This window comes from Solea solea, chromosome 20, assembly GCF_958295425.1.
Source record: "Solea solea chromosome 20, fSolSol10.1, whole genome shotgun sequence".
Taxonomy (NCBI): Eukaryota; Metazoa; Chordata; class Actinopteri; order Pleuronectiformes; family Soleidae; genus Solea; species Solea solea.
Genome location: NC_081153.1, coordinates 13,773,859 through 13,793,659, shown reverse-complemented (window position 1 = coordinate 13,793,659; position 19,801 = coordinate 13,773,859). Strand labels below are relative to the sequence as shown.

The window sequence follows — 19,801 nt, the reverse complement described above, 5'->3', positions numbered from 1 at the left end:
AAAAAGCCTCTCATACAGCAACTCATATTCTGCTTAAGAGAGAATACCAGAGTCACTGTGATTTACACCCTGGCAGGCTGTCATTTTTCACAGGCTCCCCCGGCGTTGCCTGCAGAACAGTCACAGAACACCTCTTTAATGTGTTCCTAAAGAAAATGCTTCCACAGGCAATTAACCATTTCCCCCCCCCCCTCACTCCCGTACATCTCACGTCATCACATTACATGATTGCTTGCCAAATGGGCCGCCAAACCCCTGGGGAAAACTCTAACTGCGTGTATATGTATATTTATTTATTTTTTCTTTGGAAAAATTAGATGTGGTTGATTTGTTTTAGACACTTAGTTCCATTCAGTCAAATGTGTACCTCATGCATTCAGTTGTTATTAATTCTTAGTATTTTTTTCTCAGGCCTTGATCCGTTTTCGAGTTTCAGGTGGGGAAAATATAAGACTAAATTAAAAAGGAAACCATTCAGGCTTGGCCACAAACTGGATTGTCCACCCCTGCAGAAAATTGCTTAATTTGGGCTTCACCTGGAGCCAATCACAGAAGACAATGGAGGTCAATCTAGGGTATTCAGTGAACTTCTGCTTGTTTTTGGACTTTGGGAAGAAACCGGAGTAACTGGAGAAAACCCATGCACACACGGGGAGAACGCGGGAATGGGAACAACTGGTCTTTTCCTGGTATAGTGAGCTTAGATTAGGATGGAGTGATACCCTGGTATGATTTTCCTCCAAGTACCACCAGAGGAAGCTCACGTACCACTGGTGGGACACCTACCGCACTTTGAGAACAAACACATTAGAGAATTAACTTCATTACACTTTCTGAGTGAGATTCAGTCTCACGTTGGAGAATTTATTTTAGGCTTTTAAGAATGACTGAGTGAGATCTTGCCGTCTGATGCAGCTTTTTTTTTTTCTTCCCATCACTCCCAGGAGATGCAGTAAATCCTACACCTTGCATCCTCTGATTTACAGCACTAAGGGCAGCTACACTGCCTCTAATAGTGCACGATTAAATTAAATTCTGCCGTCTCTTGAGGGGCTTTTTCACTTAAGGGGTGTAGCGATTCAGGTCAAACGAACAGATCCCTTTGCTGTCTGGGTGAAGTCATGTGTGCCAATGAAATGCCTCATCACTTTGCGGAGGCAGCGTGAAAGTTAATTGTGATGGTCGTCCACGTGAGCACACACACGCACGTCTGTCTGTCTGTCTGTCGGTGTGTGTAGCAAATACAACCTGCCGCACGCAGCAGACTCACAAATCTGGGCTTTGTGTTTTGTTTTGTGGTCTTTTTTTCTCAAGTGCTCTTTAAATATTGTTTTTTTTCCTGCCAGGGAATTAATTGCTGCACAGTATTAATCTTAGCTCGTGGACGGGAAACGGGGTAGAAGAAGCAGGAAGCAGTCGAGCTCACGCTCATCTGAGAACTGCCCTAATGTTCTTCCTAAAGAGAGGCAGCACTTAGAGTTAGCAGTCACCAAGTCTAGTAAAAGAAAAAGAAAAAAAGGAAAATCCCTGCGTCTGCATAATTCATTACTGATGTGATGATGATGTGCTTGGTCAGACAGACAACCAGCTGCCCTGGCAGTGGAAATTTAACTCAGATTGATGCAGCGTACACATGGTATTAATCATCTAAGTCGTTGAGCTGACGCCTTATTTGGAGTTGATAAAAACATATTCATTAGGGGATGCCTGTCAGTGGTTATCCTCCCCTCCCCTCCCCTCCCCTCCCCTCCGTCCCCTCCCTCTTTATTACCTCAAGTAATTTTACTTTCTAAATTAAGTACGTCTCCGAGGTGAATGTGAAGCTACAATCAGCAGCCGATTGGCTTAGCTCAGCACAAATGTAATGGATTTATGAGAACACCGCTTATTCTAGCACTGACCAAATGTAATGACGAACGTCTCGAAACAATACGCTGCAAGAAATTACAGCATGCAAAGTTTAGATACGGCGCAACAAATCCTTGCAAAAAAACAAGCGCTTGGTCGTGAAGTTGCGTCGTATATATGACAGAGGAAAAACCTCCACCAGGGCTCCTCTGGTCTAATCTTGGTCCCTGAGGACCCACTGCCCTGCATGTTTTAGATGCTTTAACACACCGTTGTTAAAATCACTTTTCATTAGTTTTGACTTTTTGTAAATGCTTAGTTTGAGTTTTGTTTTTATTAGCCGTAGTGTTAGTTTCTTTGTAATATGGAGTATTTGCCAGGTGCATCATTCAAAAAGGCCATAGTAAGTATTATGTCATAAAACCACCAGCAAATGATGCCATTTTAAATGTTTATTAGTCAATTAAGTCAAATATTCTACAAGGAAGTAGACTAAGGTGTTTGATTCATTTAGATGAACCAAATCAGCCCAATTAACTACATAATAAATGTTATGTTTAACTTGCAAAGACTTATGTGTCACATTGTAAACAAAAACAAATAAATAAACGTTTTATTATGGAAGAACTAAGCACATTTTCGCTGCAATTTTAGTTAAGTTTTATAAACACACAGTTCATTTTCAGTTAGTTCTCCTTTTGAAATCTCTAGGTTTTACTTTTCTAGTTTTCGTTATGTAGTTAGTTTTCGTTAACTCATAACCTTGGCACGCACACCTGATTAACATTAACTCTCATCAAGCCTGATAACGAGCCGTTCATTTGGATCAGGTGTGTTGGAGCAGGGAAACATCTAAAACGAGGCAGTGGCTCCACAGGACCAGGATTGAGAGTGTGTTGAATCTAAGACAATAGTGATAATAACTTTTCTGCCTCTGTAACATCAGATCTGACTGAGGCAGCATCCGTGTGTCTACAGCAGCAGCACCAGGACGGGTTGAGACGAGAAGCATTTTTCCAATGAAACTGCTGAACGACCGGGTTTTGTGAGTAGTAGAATCCACCTCTGAAACTGAAGAGTGAGTGCTTCTTTGTGTTTCCAGTCATAAATCCAACCTGTTGGCAGCTGTCTACTACTACAACTACTGCTACTGCTTTACTAGCACACTGATGCTGTTGCCTCTTTCTGTCTCGATATGAGACAAATCATTTCCTGTGTGCAGGCTGCAGCGTGACTGGATTTCTAAACACTGCTACAATGACAAATACAGAGAGGTGAGCTGATTGAATCAAGTGTGAACTCATTGAACAATGCTTCAATGACACTTAAAGTTATGCACTACTATTTCAAACTAAAGCGGTGTTCAGAAATAAAGGACTACGGTGCCTGGCGATGATTGAAAGGTTATATAGGTTTGTGTTCTTCCTCTTCTGCTGGTGCATGGCGCCGTCCGAGTTGGACAATGGATCATTGTGGGTGCAGTGCAACGTGGGGGGTGGGGGGGTTGGGGATAACCGGCAGCGGGCCAAGTCACTGACCTTTCCAGCATGCCAATCGATAAGGCTCAACGTCGCAGGGCTCCGGAAATCTCTCAGCAGAGAGACAAGAAGCAGAATACTCATGCTGTCAGATGATGTGCTAATTGCTTGTGGTTGCTATAACCTCACCTGCCCCTGCTGGATGAATGTCAGTGGGATGATTTCCTGCTCCCATGTGCTTCTGTCGAGTGTGGACCCACGAATCACTTGGAGCCACTCACTCTTAATCACTCTGTCACATTATGTCTATAAAGTCCAATACGTCGTACTAAATACTTCTTACATTCTAACCATTGTTAGATGAGTTCACACGATGCTGATTTAAGTCGATCAGCGCCACACGACTCTCTGTGTCTCTCAGTATCGCAGTGTTTAGATCTCATGTCGCCCAGTGACGCTCTGGTGCTGCACACAGCAAGTGACTCATTTTAGAAAAAGACAGATGGAGGCAATGGAAACATTGCACGAGTAAAGTGAGACGGCTGCAAACAAGTATTACTAAAACCCCAAAGAATCTGCTGTTAAAATGGACGGAATAAACGCGTCTTGTTCCCACCCAAACCTGCAGTGCAGGTGTATACACACAAGCGCTCCCTCGGTCAGGTCTTAAGCCTTGTCCAAACAGAAACAGGACTTTCTCTAAATGATCTCTATGCTGTTCTTAATGCACATACTAATGACGTTCAGCATATGCATTTAGCATGAACACTGTGAGCGCATTTTTTTTAGTTTTTTAAACATTATTTGAATTAATATGCATTACAATGTATACAATCACAGAAGGAGAGACAGAACGGACCAATCCAGGTCAACTAAGGAAAGAAAATACAAGTAATCATAAAGCAAATAGACTAAACAATCTCCAGCAACAGGAGGAAGATATGTGGGACTATGACATCATCGTTTCCCCAAAGTAGTGCACTGTCTATGTTTTTGAGATTTCCTTGTTTTTAACAGTTTCAAGCACTGTTTCCATGTGGATAAAAAAAACCTTTAGCAGATTCACCTACACTAGTTTTTGCGTGGACAGCTCCTTATAGTATTGTTTGACAACATAGTTTAATCAACAACAACAAAAATCACCAAAAGTTGTGTACTGCAGATTTAAAATATTATACATAATTACTGGGTCAGACAAACCTCATGTAAATCACGTGTCATGTTTGACAAGCTCGATAAAATGTGTGACGTCATGCTATGTTATCAAACAAACCACACCTTTTTTATTTGGGGGGGGGGAGCATAAGCCTTTTTTGGGATAGGAACATCTGCCACTTCCACAACAAAATGTGCATGACAGCATTCTCCTCACCGCCTCACCAAGCTGAACTACAAGTGTCCACACTGCTACGTGTGAACGAGGCCCCAGTATTTGGAGTAATTGTGCACAAAAAGTGAAAGGTGAGCAATACTCAGCAGGTAGTGGTATAGAAATAGTACATGCAGGAATACACTCATTGAGCCTTCTTGCTGATAATGAGCCTGCAGACATGTGGAGGAGAGGCAGCGAGCAGGGCCAACTCCTCTTACTGCCTAACTCCGCTTTCATCGGCCTGCTTTCATCAAGCTCAAGTGCCACAGCTATTAGACCTTTGTGCCATGTTGAGGGGGGGAAGCTGAATGTGCCAGCACGGTTGGCTGGGTTACTTCCAAACTGCTACCCACAGCAGCTCTTTGATTATGCACTCAAACGTATGATTAGCCTTAAGCATTTTGATTTTTAAACATACTGCATGAATAAATTTGGTCACTGTTGTTGTTTTGTGGTGTTACTTTGTCTGATAGTAATTCTTCAAATGGGAAGGAAGAGTGACATCCATTTAATAGACTCTGAATTTTCCAGAAATGCTGATTTAAATAACATTGGTGTATCTTCTTTCACTCACCACACCTGCAACCTTAACTATACCTTTGTCAGTGATATTGTCCCTTTAACACCTAAGGCTGGACCTATGGTTATTTTAACCATAAAAGGGCCAGAAAACGTCAGGTAACTAAGTGCTTTTGCCGGTTTTTCCAGAATAACTTTAAATATCTGGCAGTTAATTACAATGTACTGCATGTTAAAATACTGTTTATTTGAAGTTTGAGTTTTTGTCTCAATGTCCAAGAACAGGCCAAAAAATGGAAACTATGTACAGGCGTTTTTCCAACTCTCTCCACTCTAGTGACAAAGACTCTGATTCGCCGGCTTCCTGCAACAGTGCGAGAGAAATTACTGTGATAACCATGTTTTCTTTGACCTGCAACTTCTCAGCTTTCAGAAACCGTTGGAATCTTTCCGATCGCACAAACCGTTGCATAATTACGGTGACGCAAAGTGCACTTGCGCAAACGTGACGTCTGCGATACACTCGGTGTTAAAGGTTAAAAGCTTTTTTTTTTTTGTTGAGAAGGGAAATTCATCATTAGGTAGTAATATATGCACTTTCTTTTTATGAGGAAACATGTTAAAGGTACAGTATGTACAATTTACTTACATCTATTTGTAAATTTGCATATTGCAGCTGAATACCCCTCGGCCTGGACACTGGGCTTCTGCATGATGATTGGAGGAATTGTCTGAAAGGCGGAACCCGTTTTTAATTGACAGCGATGCAGAAACAAACCCAACGGCAGAGCCTTTTCTGCCACAGTCCAGTGTAGATTTTGTGATGGAAGTCTGCAGACACGTATATATGTAAATAAAAACACTAGCATTTCAGTTTAACATAATTATCGCGTTCCCTTGTTCCAGTTGTTCGTTTATGTGAAAATGTACGTAGAAATAACTGGGAAACAGAAATGAGCTTCCCCCTGTTTCAAAAACCAGCAACCGCCATTGCTCTCTACTCACTCTTTGCTTCTAAGCATGAAGGAGAACCTATGGTAGCCTTCAGTTACCATTAAAACTGAAATTATGTATAGTTCGTCCATTAAATATGTCCTAATGAAAATATAAAGCATCCATTATATGCTAATGAAAGCATTACTTTAGATTCCTGCCTGATGGAAATCACTTCACCTACATCTCACCTTTAACTGTTTATAGAATGTATAGAATGTAAAAGTTAATGTTTTGAATTGTATATTAAAAGGGGATACTTGTTCATATTTCTATTGCATCAAGCCGCATATAGTAGTAACGCTGATAATAGTAATGCATTGAGAACGTGAAAAAGGGTTATTTTATCTTCACCATCCATTAAAAACTGACCGTGTCTCTATTTGTATTCCTGTCCTCTCGTTCTCTCTTTTCATCATGTCTTCCATGGGCCTCCTGACGCTTGAATTTGAATGGCGTGGCTACAGCGCGGTGTTTCTCGCAGGGCCTCAGGTTGCCATCTCTGGAGTCTTGCACATCTTCCACTGCATGTCAGAATATGTGCCTTGATGGGTGCCAGTGCAGTGGCAGGTACAGTATGTAGTTTTCTCTCTCTGCCCACATGCTTTCTTGAAGCAAAACACACAAGAGATGGAGGAGAAGACACAGAAACACAGTCTATTGAGCGGAGGCTGCCAGAGGCACAGTATGGAACTCCTGCCAGAGAGGAGCCAGTGAGTGAGCGGCAGGTGGCCCGGCCCCAGGGACTCCTAATGAAGAGAGTCTGCCTGCCTGCTTATCGATCCAGCCACATCAGCTGATCTGATGCCTGGCCGACTGGCAGACTAGAGGGAGGCCCCTTAATGGGTACCTGGGCCACACACACACACACACACACACACAGGTTTACACTGTTTTGACGTCTTTAACCATAACTGGTTTCAAACTTCAAATTTTAGCCCTTAACTTAACCACCCATCCATCCAACTACTACCACTTTATCCTCCACATGAGGGTCCACACTGGACAGATCATTAGCCCGTCAGAGGGCCACATAGAGACTAATAACAATCCACTCTCATGGTCAGTTTAGAGTGTCCAATTCAACTAACCCCATATTGCATGTTTTTGGACTGTTGGAGAAAACCAGAGAACACCCCGAGTGGGTCACAAACTCGGGTCTTCTTGCTGCAAAGGCAAGAGTGCTAACCACTACGCCAACCGTGTGGCCCCCTGAACTTAACCAGTTCCAGAAATGAGGTCCTGCCTATTTAGGACCAGGACTACTGGTCCTTACAAGTTCAGTGTTTATGCCAGAAAAGGTCCTACAGATGTAACAAATACAAGTCCACAGTACACACACTAAAGCTTCTTGAGCTGTTGTAGTTCAATGAAAGAATAAGATGAGACAGTGGAACAACAGCTGCCCGTCTGTCACACAGCAATTTTAAGTACAAGTGTGCATAAACGCGTGCACGCACACACACACACACACACAGCCCTCTGCCAAAATGCTCCTTCAAGCTCCCTCATTATTTCTGGGACTGTCGGCTTATGGCTTGTTGTGTTGCCTGGGTAATGCATCTTAAGCCGAGCTATCAAATATGAATGAAGCGCTGACTTCCTCATCTATCTTTCATGGCTCTCATTTGTTAAGCTGTTTGCCTTAAAAAAAATATTTTTGGATGTTCCCAGTTACTGTAGTGAATGTGGTGCTAAAGCAGCAGCAGCAGAGGGCCTATTAAAAAAAAACCCCGGAACATTCTGTTCTTGTTTGAGAGAAGCTTATAGTTTTTGAGAAGATAAGTTATAGTTAAAAGCAGTTTTATGTGGGTGGAGCCTATAGTCATAAATGCATCTGCATCCACACTGCTCTGCTCTGTTAACCAGTGCACTATACTGTGCTGTTGATTCCTATAAACTATTTGAGTCTTCCAACTGCGCGTATCACCCAATTTGGTCCAATTAGGATTGAGTGTTTCCACGTGCTGGACTGGCGACATATTCAGTCCAGTCTGTGAGCTGAGATTGGCGCCAGCGACCTTCACGACCCTTATATGGAGAATAAAGCGGTAGAAGATGAGTGAGTGAGTGAGTGAGTGATTCCACCTGCAGTAAAAGTTTTCCCAAGCACATCACAGAACTATGTTGGCCTTTGTACACCAGAAAAAATACCATTCTTCTTCTTCATGTAGTAAAGTTTTCCCGTCCTACCTAGAAATTCTACTATTTAAATTCTACTATAGCTACATTTTACACATTGGACCTTTAAGAACATATCCCAGGTCTGGCTTCTTAGTGATAACCCAGATTTGAGTGTAGCACTCTGAGGCCAGACTGTGGGAGAAAGAGATGACTCTTAAGATCAAACACACGGTCCTGGTTTTAAGAGACCACATACACGACCCCTGAGACTGAGCAGGTTTTCTACAAAAGGGCACATGAACCTGACACCGCTCTCCACGCTGTCCACATCTCTGAGCCATTAGGATATCAGCATTTCACAAGCAATTACTGATCAATACACACACTGGAGAGCAGAGAGGCTTTACATCTCCTAGTATGTCCATTGGTGCAATCCCAGGTGAAGAGATACAGAGACTTTATCCCCAAGTGCTTTTCATTTGTCCCAAAAGAACCATGGTTATCATGGAGAGCCACAGGAATCAGCTCCCACTTATAACACGTATAAATCATCCAGTGGCTTTTAACCTCTTAAGAATGTGCACCCAGAAAGTGTCTGTGTATAATTAATGCTGTTGCTGGGGTAAGCTGAGGTGGGAGGTTTTGGACGCCGCCGTCCACCCCTTCTATCTCTGAGCTCATGCTCCGTGGCACAGAACACGCACATGCATCAACGTCTGACGTTAATTCGACCCAGAGAAATGCCCGGAGATTCTTTTTCCTGCACTACTCTTTCGTGCGGCTTATTCTTCATGTCTTTATCTAATTCCCCCACAGTTCCCCCAGTGAACCATTTTCTTTCGCTTTTACCCTTTCGCCCCGGCTTGCTTGTACTGTTTTATCACTTTGAGTGAAAGTTTGTGAGGAGGATTTTGTGTGTGTGTGTGTGTGTGTGTGAAGAACGGCCGTGCATGCGACAGAGGGATTTTGGCTGTGTGCATCAGTGCACTTGTGCTTGCATTTCTGTATATGTATCACCTCATAGCCACTAATTAGAGTGACAGTTTTTATTAATAGTTTGGGGCTGATGTGTGATAGCATGACTCTGGCTTTCCTACTCGCTTATTTATCCTGCACTCTTGCAACCCCCGGCCTTAATTATCGAGCTGAAGATCTGACATCAGAACACTGAGGCAGACGACACATTGACATATTGTCACTCTGACTTTGGAATGCACCTCTTTCAACCTCAGGTTATACTGTGTTCCATCAACCGGGTCCCTCCTGTTTATCTAAATCTGTGTGGATTGCAGGTTATAAATATACAAATGTTCCACTCTTATTCTGCATTAATCACAGAAAACAACAACAAAGTCATTTTGATATAAAAAAAATATATGAACACATTAAAAGGATGCTGCTTTCTATCTTTTGAAATTGTCCTTGCGTCTCAAGACACAAATCACTGCATGGATCACACATCCATGTAGCAAATGCATAATATTTTACGCAGTACATAGTAAAAAACATCCATTTCTCTATTCAGGTCTGTGCTACACAGACATTGTTAACATCGACTCTTGTTATATCCCATTATTTTTAACCTACAGGCATGTGGAATTGCTGCTGAAATGATCCGCCCTTGCTGTAGAGCGCTCTCGATGACGTTGGAAACCATCATTGTAAGTGTGTGATTATATAAGACACAGTTCTTGCTATTACTAAGACTTGACAGTAATCAAAATAGTGTCCTCCCACAGCTCATCCGCAGCTGAAGCTCTTTTGAAGGCAGTGGCCTACTTTACACCGTCTCTCCTCCATAATCTTGATTCAATTTCAGAATGGAATAAGAAAGAATATGATCACCTCGACGTACCAGGAAAAATGCAACAATGTAACACACTCATTCAAGATTATTTTTCCAGGGTGCAGAGGAGAGGACCCACTTTAAATACAAAAATATGTTGTGTGCTATTTCTGGATATACCGTTTATGCTTATACCTATTTAGCATCTAGTGTCTCAAACATTTTAGGAAATCCCACCTAGTAGTGTCCAGATTACCGAAAGACCCCCCCCCCCCACCATAATATATTATATTATAAAGGTTTTCTAAAACATGTACACTTGTACATGCTTGTGTATTGTGTATTTTAGGTTGTCCAAAGTACATACTGTGGTACAACTGTAATAAAGGAACAGAAAACAAAACACAAACCAACCAACAAAGCAGTCACAAAATAAATAAATAGTAATAATAATAAAAAATCATATCTACAATTCAGTTGTGGAATTCTACATATCTCTAACTCCAGTTTCAGATATAATTTTGACTCATCTTAATTCAAGATCGGAATTATGACAAGTCATAATAATGTTGTAGATATCTGAAACTGGAATTGTAGATATCTACTGTATAATGACAACCCCCATACACATGAATGACAAACGTGACGTCATTACGACAAGTAAAAACAGAATTGCAGGTATCTGTGACGTCATTCTGACAAGTCAAACAGAACTGTAGATATCTGTGACGTCATTCTGACAAGTCAAACAGAACTGTAGATATCTGTGACATCATTCTGACAAGTCAAACAGAACTGTAGATATCTGTGACGTCATTCTGACTAGTAAAACAGATTTGTAGATATATGTGACGCCATTCTGACTCGTAAAACAGAATTGTAGAAATCTCTAACTGTAGTTTTGACTTGTAGGACGTGAGTATGCGCTTGCCATATGCGCCTCAGCAGCGCACCACCGAAGCAACAAGAGGGACGTCACTTCCGGTGGTTTGTCACGCTGTCGACAGCCACCATGACAGCAATGGGGGGAAAGTTAAACATTCCTGCTGAATGGAGTTGTGGCAGAAGAGCTCATGGAGTTTCGGGGTTGAAGTTTTAAGCATTAACACACGCATGAACCGAAAAAACTAAATAATATTTTATTTAATCTTCTTAAACAAACAGGTCCGTCTGATCCACAAACACAAGATGGCGGTAATGCACCAAATACGCCGGTTGACAACCTCCGGTAAAGTGAGAAAAGGAGGAGGAGGACTACTACTACTGCTACTACTACTAAGTAAGTGTTGTTGAATAACGCATGTTATTTGTGTATTTGACAGCTTAGAGCTGTTAGGACAGAGTGTTTCATATTATCATGATAACTAGCATAATCAAGATAGCTAGCATAATTTTCCAGGACTAAGCCTCAGTTAAAGTAACTTTAGCACTAGCTAATTGGTAAACTTACCAGGCTGTTAATATGGAATTATGGAACACACACACACACACACACACACACACACACACAAAGCTCATTAAAGGTGTGTGAACCACCCAAAACATCACAAGATCAAAACGTCTTGACAATATAGGTTTCTTTGACAGTTAGTCCACACAGCCTATTTAAGACACAAGCTGTATATAGTCACATTTATTCACTAGCCAATTAATTGTGGAAAGCTGTTCAAATTCTTGCTAAAGACGTAAAGGCATGGTCAAGGACCTGCTGAAGTATAAACCGAGCATCAGAATAGGAGAAATGTGATTTAACCTTTCACTAACTGCTGATCTGGCAGCCCGTGGCCAAGTGGAAAGGGAACTTGACTTGTAACCGGAAGGTCGCCGGTTCAAATCCCCACCCGGTCAAAAAGGCTGGGGTACCCCTGCGCAAGGTACCCAACTCCCAATGCTCCCCGGGTCATAACATGCCAAACTCAGTGTGGCAGCCCACTGCTCCTAATTCTAGGATGGGTCAAAATGCAGAGGAATACTTTCCCTAAGGGGATTAATAAAATTAAACTTTAACTTTATCTTGTGAGATTTTCACCTACATCCATCTGTATGGCTTACAGTGAGCGGTGTGAAAAAGAGAAAATATCCAGTGAACAGCAGTTCTCTGGGTGAAAATGCCTTGTTGATACCAGAAGTCAGAGGAGAATGACCAGCCTGGTGCGAAATTTTCGAAAAGTATCAGTCACATTCAATTGTTATCTCTTTGAACCCAAAACTCTGCATGAAGAGTCTTTTTTTTAGGCAGAATGGTTTTGTTTTAGATGATTTTGTAGTTTCGTTATTTTATTGCTTACACGTCTGTAACTCTAAATGGTATCAAATTAAGGTCATCACCAGTTTTTTAAAATGGTATCTACAAAAGGAGATGGCCCTATTTTTAAATGACATTTCAGGAAAAGCGCAGGTGTGTTTTATAACTTAAATGGTGGTTTTAATTATCTTTGTTAATTAGACCTCCTCTCAGGGCTGAGTATACTTGTATAGACTTGGCTTGATTGACAACCCCTTAATCACATTTTTAGGATGGGACAAGGTAAACACATTTTGACATGTTCCATGAGGCAACAGTACAGCTGTTGTTACCCCACTGCTAAAGCTGCTTCACTTTAAATGAATATGCATGCTGTCTCACTGTCACAGACTTATTGTAGAACTTGAATAAAAAACAAAGCCAATGTTAATCTTACAAGTAACACGTGTGCTTCTCCTACTGTGACAAGTTAAAATGTCTGCTGTGGAAGAAGCGTCTCATTAAATGTGGTTTCTGGTGACATCGCTTTCAACCAGAGCCAAATCTAATCATCTAGAATAATAGTAAACACGTGTGGTGGGCCATCAACGTATTATTGAACACCTGAGAAGAGACTGTACACTTTGTCCACTCTCTTTTTTTTTATATATATGGTGAGGTTTAAATAAATTTTGACCTGTATTTGGCCCGGTGACATGCTGCTGACCTGTCCACTGTACCCTGCCTTTCAGCGAATGTCAGCTATGAATGGCTCCAGATCTCCCAGCAACCCTCAAATGATGAGCATTACAGGTGATGGATGGATGGTCCTGCGTTTGCGGACAGCCAGTGGTGATCTGATGGAGACTTCGGTGACTGTGCATCTGTCTTCTTGAACATTTCCAGGTGAATTTCTTGTAGTCAGTTTATTATTGAAGTCCCAGTTTTTTATGACCTGAATGTAATCTGCTTAGTTAAAAAACAATACGCTCCAAAATATTACCATGATCCCTCATGTACCGCACAGAAATGCCTGAAGTGTTTCTATTTTTACATGTTTTAGAAATGGCAAATGAATCAATTGTCTGCTTACGCAAGTGTGTGTATTTACAGTAGTTCTTATTTATGCCATAGTGATGATGACCAGCAAAACCATTTTTTTTAGCATATCTTGTTAAAAGACAAAACTTTGGGTTCCAGTCCACCACCAGAGACCAATGTGAGTAATCCCTCTTCTTTATCTCAAGGGGAAAATTGCCGTCGACATTCTGCAGTGTTTTCAAGTTTTCCAATCTCATAAACATACATTCGCTACCTCCATGCCTGGAACACGCCCTGTTGAAGAATTGCTACCCAACTTGTTGGTATGCATGGAATTCACAGGACTGTGACACCAGATTTTGAAACCAATTATTTAACTCGCCACCACTGTATCTGGCAGGGCAAGTGTGTCGAGAACAAAGGAGAGTGGCATCTCAGAAATGCATAATGAAAATGTTCTCTGCTATATGGTTGAATTACTTGGCTGCACCATATCGAGACAACACTGTCCTTGACTGGGAGTTTTCTGATTAGTCATGTGTGGGATGACTCTGAGGTCAGGTGTTTATCTGGCATGAATGGAATTTCTGGCTTTTAACTCTGGTTCAGATGTCTGTGCTGTAAGAAAATCGCAGTAAAGCACTTTTTTGTTCAGAGATGTGCAACATGATATCACAACCTAACTCAACATGATGTGACTAAATATTGCATTACAAGGCTGGGTATGTGAGTAAAGTTGTTAAAATATATCCTCCCCTCCCCTCAGATGCTTGAGAAACACGAGTAACAGCAGGGAGTGATGTGATAAAAAAACAAAACAACAAACAACAACAACAAAATCTGTGATTTTACATGAACGTGACACGCAGATGAACGAGATGTAAATGGATATTCTCTCCATGAGCACAAACATCTGAGCAGTGAAATATGAGAGCATCATAAATATAATTTTTCATTCATCCTTTTCTGAATACCTGGCATTTAAAATTCATAGAGCATGTCGCGGCGCATTGTCAAGAGTTTTAGTGAGTGATGTCCTTAGGCAGCCCCATTAATCTCTTTTAAACAGGGACATGTGACCTATCGGTGTGTGACTCTCTTTGTATGTGTATTGAATGCATCCGTGAGTCTTTTGAGCAATGAATATCAAATGTTGTAATAGTAATATTGCTTATAATGTAGTCTTGAGGTTGTTTTTTTGTTGTTCGATCAGTACCACAAGAGAAAAGAGAAAGAAAGAATTCCCTTTGTTTATTGATCATTTGCTTTAAGGTGGATAAATTGGCGATGCAAGTATTTGTAAACGTGTCTAGTGTAGCGGTAAAAACCATTATAAAGACTCACTTATGGTGATGGTGTAGGGGGGGTACGCCATCACCATGACCATAACAAATGGTGTGAAGAAGGTGTAAACAAACAGAAAGACCTGATCATCGTGATAAATAATCAGAACCGCTCCTATACCTGATTAAAAGAAAGCGGTTGTCCAAGTAGCTACATGAGCATGGTCATCTACAGAACATTTTATATGAAATTTAATCTCTTGATTGCTCAAGTACCAACATCTGCATAATGATTTCCCCGCGTGTGTTTCTTACCACACAAGTACGTTCCAATTAGTGGAGATTTATTGGCTTGACATCTAGTTTTGTGAGGAAGGGCAGGTTGCAGAGCCGTGATTGAAAGCGTATTGAATGATTCATAATCTGGAATGAAATGAGCATTTTCCTTTGGGTGTCTGGCAACAATCATTAGGACACAGAATATTAAAGCAAAAGCGTCAATTTAGAGGTAATTGATTGTACCTGAAAATGTAGGTTGTCTTTTTCAATATTAACCATGTGCTAATTGAGATACACATTGTGTGTTTTGCTTGCTCAATTTGGAGTTAAAGATTCCAAAGACACAGTTGCCTACAGCTAAATCCTGAAGAACCTTCACACATATTAAAGGGACAGATCTTAAGATTTAAGATCACCTCACTCGTTGGAGGCTCAATAGAGCTCACCCGGCTTCTGATATAAATACAAAAAAAGGCTCACTCTTGGGTAAAACAACACGTGATTGTACGCCTTTAAGTAGAATTGTACCTCTGGTTTTTACACACTGGACCTTTTTGGTTTGCTGTTGGGTACAGTTTTGTGCTCTACACTGTTCTAAGCAGGATGGGATATTTGCTGTTGTAAAAGAAACAGATGGGATGACAACTTGACCTACATTTTTTTATCTGGACCACTCTGAATAGAAAAGATGGATGGTTATTTTGGGGGGGGGGTGATTGTAGAGCCATGTGATGGTTTATTGTTTGCACGAATACAAAGTGCATAAAAAGAAGTTATTTTCTTTCTGATTTGCCTCTCTTTGTATCTATTTTCAGCATTGTGTTGTCCCTGTTACATGTGTCCTGTACATCGGCAAACTCTTCCCTGCTTCTGCCTGGACTAGTTATTTGTATTGAAAATAAATTAAGACCCAGACGTACACAGGTCAATAAGACGACCCGACACCACACTATGTTTCTGAAGGGGTTAGGATGTACAATTTGAGAAAAGCTTTCATATAAAGGATGTGCTTGTATGTGAGAGAGAAGGGAATAGACCTATATTCCAGCAGTCCCCTTTGGCTATGCAGTTCCTTTGTGTGTTGTTATCATGGAGTTGCTTGGCCTTGTAATAAATGACCTGTGTTTTAAGAAGTCAGAAGGGTCAGCTCTCCCATATCAACCATGTCATCTTTTATTAAAGCCCTAATGAGAACTGAGGAAATTGGTTCTGTTACTGGAGGAGTTTATGTCATAATAAGGCTGCATTAAGTGCCATTTTGTGATCTCAAATTTAATTAATTTAGGAAATGTGGCTATTTTATAGTTCATAGTTGTACTACTGATATTATCCTTTGTATGTCTTAGTTTTCAGCTTTGCCTCGCATGGCCATATTTTTCCTTGTCTTTAGGGATGCATGATATTGGACTTTTTGCTGATATATTGGGAGTGCTAGTAATGTTAACCGATACCAATATACGTCTTTCCTTTTGTCCAACTGCAGAGGTAATTTAGTTTCTTCTTTAATGAAATTGACTAGGGCTGCAACGATTGTTAGATTAGAACTATTTTGATAATCGATTCATTAACACAAATTCTCTGTGTTTTTTTTATAGCTTGTTTTATGTGAATATTTTCTGGTTTCTTTGCTCCATATTACAAAGAAATCATAACTGAATCATTTTGGTTTGTGGACAAAAACAAGACCTTTGAGCAGGTTTGAGCAACATTTTTCAACATTTTCTGACATTTTTACATGACATTTTAAGTATTAAGAGAAAATAATCGTTAGTTGGATATAAATTATTTTTTATTGTGAATAAATATAAATATATATACGTTTTTAATATATCATTTTTTTAGCAGCTTTTTTTAGCCTACTATTTTAGTCATTAGTCGTATGTTTGCAGATGTTGGCAAATGTATGGTGGACATATTTGTTGTGCTTTTGTTTCATTGTTTTTGTCCCATTGTGGGACACAGGATGACAGAAAAAATATACCCCAACCACAAGCTACTGCCCCACTATCTCTTTATTAATGCAACAAGCTACATTTTAGCATAGATTAACACTATGACTTTATAACTATAATGAAATGATTTTAAAAAGGAAAAAGTAAAGTAAGGGAAAGTTTGAGAATTGTTACACCCTAATTATCCAGGCACTTCTCATGTAAATGAAGACCCTTAATGTTATTTGTAACAGTGAATGTGATATTCCAGGTCAAACATGCCTTTGTTTTGAAGTGAAGTTGCAGCTGATGGCTTGAAAGGCTTTTATATTTTCCCCCACATGTGGAGAACATTTACCCAGTTGGCAGCATATTCTGTTCACTTCCCACACCTCTTAAACAACACCATGAATTGTGATGCACACTGTTGAAATAACACTAATCGTCGTACAGAGAAACATGAATGAGATGAATATACCCTGCCCTGGGGAAGCACAGGTAATGGACTGATGTACAACAACGTAAATGAATACCCTACTTTCTTAACAAATGCACTTGTAGGTTCTCTGAGATTTAATGATCCAGTGTTGATGTATCAGTAACCAGAGAAACATGTCAGTAGTAAACAGGATAATGTTTTTTACATGATAAATTACAATGCTATAAAAACCTAAACCCTGAAAAGTTACTAAATAATGTCTGGTGCTGGCATGGGCAATTGATCTGTTCAACCATCACTACTTGAATGGGGTAACTGACAAATGTGATACTTAACCAATTGAATTAGTCTGAGACTTAAATGCTGACAGCAATTAAGTCTGAGAATTATTAAGATACAATTCAAGTGTGTTGCCTTGTGGGGATATTGGGTTTAAATACACCCTGTCTCCAGAATGGAATGGCATCACACACTGTTAGTTTGTACAGTGTTTCTCTCTTCATGCATCAGACACAAATAAAATTCTGCTGCGCCTTATGCTGCTGCATCCCAACCAGTTATTAAATACAATATGTTTTTAATACGTTAACCTTTCCATGAAGAGTAAGTGGGTGGATGGGGAAGATGGGTTATTGATGATATGTTCTCTAGACTTTTTAATAACATCACCTTTCAGTTTGGTTAAAGCAGAGGTGTCAAACTGGCGGCCTGTGGTCCACATGTGGCCTCCCAATTGATTACATGCAGCCCACCTCTTAATATCTTGTTATAATGAAAACATGGCCTTTGACCTACTCTTCATTTAAACACAGTGTTTTTTTTAATAGATTAATTTTGCATCATAAATAAATGTTATTATTGTGAAGTATCAGTTGTTCCATATTAAAACAAGCACTTTTACTTTAAATTACTGAAATTTAGTGAAATATCATCATGAAAATCTTCATTGTGTTATAATTTTAAGGCTACTGAACAGTTGCTTTTTTTTTCACATTTCACCTTTTTTTTCCCTCTCGCCTGACCCATTCTTGACCAGACGAGATGCTCATTGGCCCCCAAGTAGTTTGCATTTAACACCCCTGGGTTAAGGTATTGACCAGGTAACAGGAATATTTAGCTACTCATCAAAATGCGCACCTAATAAAATCTACATCTACTGAAGTCTATAACATCCTCTGGTCTCTCTCTTCTGTCGCTACCTCGCCTCTGTCTTGCTCTTTCTCTCCCCCACCTCTCCTTTGTTCCCCATTTTTCTTTTCACCCCAACCGGTCGAGGCAGAATGCCACACATTTTTGAGTCTGGTTCTTCTCTTAGAGTATGAATTTTTTCTCTCCACTGATGCCTAGTGTTTGCTCATTGTGTGAACTGTTGGGTTGCTCTTCTTTCCATAATATTTTAAAAGTTTCTGCCTTAATATGTACAGTGCCTTTAAGATAATTTATGTTGTGATTTGGTGCTTTACAAATAAATTGAATTGAAATTTATTTGCTGGAAAACTACAGTTTGCAAACCGCTTACTCCCCTCACCAAAGTCCATAGTGAAAATCAACTGTTTTTTATCACAACACTCAGGAGTTGATAATCCAGTGCTGTTTCTGTGTTTCATTTTTTTTGAGATTTACTTGAGTAACACAAACTTTTCCAACAAAGGCAGCAGTAGATCAGCACCTCTTGTGTCACTACAAGCCAAAAATGCTGATGTTCTCCCTTTGGTGTGGGAAAGAAGCAGTTTAAAAAGTCTGTCTAATAGTGAGATAAGCAGCAAATACCTAAGCAGACAGATTTTATTTGTTGAGCATTTTGTTAACTCGCCAAAATCATGTTTTCAAATGTGTCCACCTCCCAGGCTGGTTCATGGAAAAACTGACCTAGCCCTTTAAGGACACGTTGTGTAATGCTTTTAGAGAGTTCAGTTGACAATCCTGTTTCCAAAGTATTTTACGACACTTTGTAAAATACAGTCGACAAGGATAAACCCACGGTTGCTTGTGTGCGTACTCAATCAGTTTCAGTGACCCAATTTCGTTTTTCCCCCCTTTACTCATTTAAGAGGGACTCCTGATGATGTCTGAACTGCTGTCTTTTTGGCCCATTTAGTTTAAGTGCTTGCCATGTAATACCATTTATTTTAAATAGCCCCAGCCCTTGTGACTGTTTATGTCTAATATTGATTTTTTATCTTTATTATTGGTCCTGGTGGGAGTTTCATTCTTTTCCTCCTCAGGTTGAGCATCTAGCTGAGCTCTTTACTGTATTTCTGGTGATACTCCAGGTTAGATGAGGCGGGTGCGACTGTGGGAACAATCTCACCACGAGCGCATCAGCATTTGTAAGGAGGCCCCTGAATTATAGCTCTAAGAAGTGGTTTTCATTTTTTTTATGTGAGGTGCAACACATAGTAGAGCATGTATGTATACAGCTCTATTTTAACTGGCCCTTTCATGCATGTCTGAAACATGGTCTGCCTCCACCATAAAAGCCCT

At 40.3% G+C, this 19,801-nt stretch overlaps 1 protein-coding gene across 1 annotated transcript in view; it reads left to right on the top strand.

Annotated features, from left to right (window-relative positions):
* The first annotated feature begins 11,148 nt into the window (after nucleotides 1-11,148).
* Nucleotides 11,149-19,801, top strand: part of gabbr2 (gamma-aminobutyric acid (GABA) B receptor, 2) — a 161,581-nt gene continuing 152,928 nt past the window's right edge. The window contains exons 1-2 of the mRNA XM_058619699.1: nucleotides 11,149-11,399; nucleotides 13,097-13,250. The gene's annotated coding sequence lies outside the window, so the exon portion shown is untranslated. The remainder of the gene's footprint in view (nucleotides 11,400-13,096; nucleotides 13,251-19,801) is intronic.